Genomic DNA, 3,622 nt, shown 5'->3' on the forward strand with positions numbered 1-3,622 from the left:
AAAGCTTTGGTTTCCCGGAGGCTGCCCGCCGAGTCATCGGAGGAACTGCGGCGGATCGCTGGCTGGCATCGTTTATGGTTAGAACTAGGGCGGTATCTGATCGCCTTCGAACCTCTAACTTTCGTTCTTGATTAATGAAAACATACTTGGCAAATGCTTTCGCTTCTGTTCGTCTTGCGACGATCCAAGAATTTCACCTCTAACGTCGCAATACGAATGCCCCCGCCTGTCCCTATTAATCATTACCTCGGGTTCCGAAAACCAACAAAATAGAACCGAGGTCCTATTCCATTATTCCATGCACACAGTATTCAGGCGGGCTTGCCTGCTTTAAGCACTCTAATTTGTTCAAAGTAAACGTGCCGGCCCACCGAGACACTCAATAAAGAGCACCCTGGTAGGATTTCAACGGGGTCCGCCTCGGGACGCACGAGCACGCACGAGGCGGTCGCACGCCTTCGGCTCGCCCCACCGGCAGGACGTCCCACGATACATGCCAGTTAAACACCGACGGGCGGTGAACCAACAGCGTGGGACACAAATCCAACTACGAGCTTTTTAACCGCAACAACTTTAATATACGCTATTGGAGCTGGAATTACCGCGGCTGCTGGCACCAGACTTGCCCTCCAATAGATACTCGTTAAAGGATTTAAAGTGTACTCATTCCGATTACGGGGCCTCGGATGAGTCCCGTATCGTTATTTTTCGTCACTACCTCCCCGTGCCGGGAGTGGGTAATTTGCGCGCCTGCTGCCTTCCTTGGATGTGGTAGCCGTTTCTCAGGCTCCCTCTCCGGAATCGAACCCTGATTCCCCGTTACCCGTTACAACCATGGTAGGCGCAGAACCTACCATCGACAGTTGATAAGGCAGACATTTGAAAGATGCGTCGCCGGTACGAGGACCGTGCGATCAGCCCAAAGTTATTCAGAGTCACCAAGGCAAACGGACCGGACGAGCCGACCGATTGGTTTTGATCTAATAAAAGCGTCCCTTCCATCTCTGGTCGGGACTCTGTTTGCATGTATTAGCTCTAGAATTACCACAGTTATCCAAGTAACGTGGGTACGATCTAAGGAACCATAACTGATTTAATGAGCCATTCGCGGTTTCACCTTAATGCGGCTTGTACTGAGACATGCATGGCTTAATCTTTGAGACAAGCATATGACTACTGGCAGGATCAACCAGGGAGCTGCGTCAACTAGAGCTGAGCAGCCGGCCGCCCGGGAGTGTGTCCCGGGGGCCCGCGCGAACACGCAAGCGTCCGCTCAATCATTCTGCAAACAGGAGGAGGCTGAGCTCCCCTGCACAATACACCTCGAAACCCTCTCAGGTCCCGGCGGCGCGCAGCGCCGTCCCAAGTACTTGGTCGGGTTCGAGAGAGGCGCAATCGCCCGGAGTTAGGCGAGTAGACGCTTTCGGTGCGACCACCCGTGCTCCCAACTGAGCTTGCCGCTGCCGACAGAGGCCCGGGAGCGTGCTGTCGTGGCATTGCCGGCGGGAGACAACACGCGCCACCTACGGTGACCGGCAGCTCCAACGCCAGCGCCACAGAAGGACAAAAGCCCCCACTTGGGTGCCGAAGCGAACTCTCCCAGCACAGCGCACGCGCCAACACATCCGCACAGCTGCGATACAAACCACCAGCGAGAACCGCTGGGGCGACCGAGCAGCAGACGGCGTCGCGGCGCCGAGCGCCGGGCGGCGGCGCATCCTCAACGCACACAGTCCTCAATCGGACCAGCACACTGAAGATGTCCACCGCGCTTCGCACCGGGCCCGCGAGGACCTACTTTGGCCGCACGGCGCCGCGCGCAGGGTGCGCCGGCGCGCAGCTGCGACGCCTGCCGCGTCCGTCGGCCGGCGCGCCTGCCACTGGCCGCCCCCACCAGCCGGCTGTAGCGCGTGCGCCCACGCACCGCGCGGCCAGCACGCCGGGAGGCGCCCCCTCACCGGCCGGGGACGGTCCCACCCAGCCACCGCCGCGTATCGCTTCACACCCAGATGCCGTTCAGTTTCGTCGGCATGGTGGGTATCGCTGGAACAACCGGTTCGTACCTCAACCTATCGTCGCCATCACCGATTCACCCCTAGCGAGAACAACCGCACCACAACAGGTTACCATTTGTTCATTTGCGTAACTTCACCAGAAAACGCAGGCGTCCATCGCCATTTGCAACTTCAACGATTATTGCATGCCTGTGTCAGGTGTCACGCCACACTACGTCTGCCCACATACACGCAACAAAATGTGCACGCCTAGACAATACGTGGAAGGTGGCCCCCGTACGTATGCGATGTCCATTGCTCGAACGACTGTCAACCGGCCTCTGTAGCATGTCGCAGATATGGAACGCGGTGCACCATGCATCACGGTGTGTGAGGAGAGACGACTAGGTCCGAATACATCAACAGACAGCTCATGCTGATCGCCATCCACGGCGTCCGTTCCTCCCACACGTCTCTATGGCGTACCACACTGCAATCCAGCTCTCATAGGGAGACGACACGTAGCTGCGTGCACAATATTTGCACTGTATGGTCCGCCGTTTTTGGGCGCAGTCGTTGTACGGTCACACATGTGCCACGATGTATCATTCGGTACATAAGGACGAATGTGCAGTACAGATTGTGGTTTACGCGTACGACATTAGCGGACGGTTGACACAGGCCGCACCACAACGTAGCCTGAGTACGTCGCATGCGAAGGGCATTGAACATGCAAACTTCTCACCAACCAGCTTGCGAAGGCAGGGGGGCAAGGTGGGGACGTGGGGAGGGGCGGCATGTACGTCCTGCTGCCATCCACATTACAGTGTACAGCAGGAGCATGTGGAAAGTCAGCAAGACTTGCAAGGTGTTTAACATGAAGCGATACACAGGGGAGCGGGCAGTGCGAGTAGCGAACTATATTGCGAGGGTTGCGGGTGGGCAACACTACACTAATTGAACGAGTCGTATAACAATTACAGAGCAGGTTTAGGCGACAACATGGGTTACGTTAGGGGACAACGTGGGTTACGTTAGGGGACAACGTGGGTTACTTTAGGGGACAACGTGGGTTAGGTTAAGGCACAACGTGGGTTAGGTTAAGGCACAACGTGGGTTAGGTTAAGGCACAACGTGGGTTAGGTTAAGGCACAACGTGGGTTAGGTTAAGGCACAACGTGGGTTAGGTTAAGGCACAACGTGGGTTAGGTTAAGGCACAACGTGGGTTAGGTTAAGGCACAACGTGGGTTAGGTTAAGGCACAACGTGGGTTAGGTTAAGGCACAACGTGGGTTAGGTTAAGGCACAACGTGGGTTAGGTTAAGGCACAACGTGGGTTAGGTTAAGGCACAACGTGGGTTAGGTTAAGGCACAACGTGGGTTAGGTTAAGGCACAACGTGGGTTAGGTTAAGGCACAACATGGGTTAGGTTAAGGCACAACATGGGTTAGGTTAAGGCACAACATGGGTTAGGTTAAGGCACAACATGGGTTAGGTTAAGGCACAACATGGGTTAGGTTAAGGCACAACATGGGTTAGGTTAAGGCACAACGTGGGTTAGGTTAAGGCACAACGTGGGTTAGGTTAAGGCACAACATGGGTTAGGTTAAGGCACAACATGGGTTAGG

The 3,622-nt window shown here is 55.7% G+C and overlaps 1 non-coding gene across 1 annotated transcript in view; it reads right to left on the minus strand.

Annotated features, from left to right (window-relative positions):
• LOC124731730 overlaps window positions 1-1,196 on the minus strand; it is a 1,909-nt gene extending 713 nt beyond the window's left edge. Inside the window, exon 1 of the ribosomal RNA XR_007008443.1 lies at window positions 1-1,196. This exon is cut by the window's left edge and continues 713 nt beyond it. This is a non-coding gene — a ribosomal RNA (small subunit ribosomal RNA).
• Between the last annotated feature and the right edge of the window lie 2,426 nt (window positions 1,197-3,622).

The sequence above is a fragment of the Schistocerca piceifrons genome, unplaced genomic scaffold, assembly GCF_021461385.2.
Source record: "Schistocerca piceifrons isolate TAMUIC-IGC-003096 unplaced genomic scaffold, iqSchPice1.1 HiC_scaffold_130, whole genome shotgun sequence".
Lineage (NCBI taxonomy): Eukaryota > Metazoa > Arthropoda > Insecta > Orthoptera > Acrididae > Schistocerca > Schistocerca piceifrons.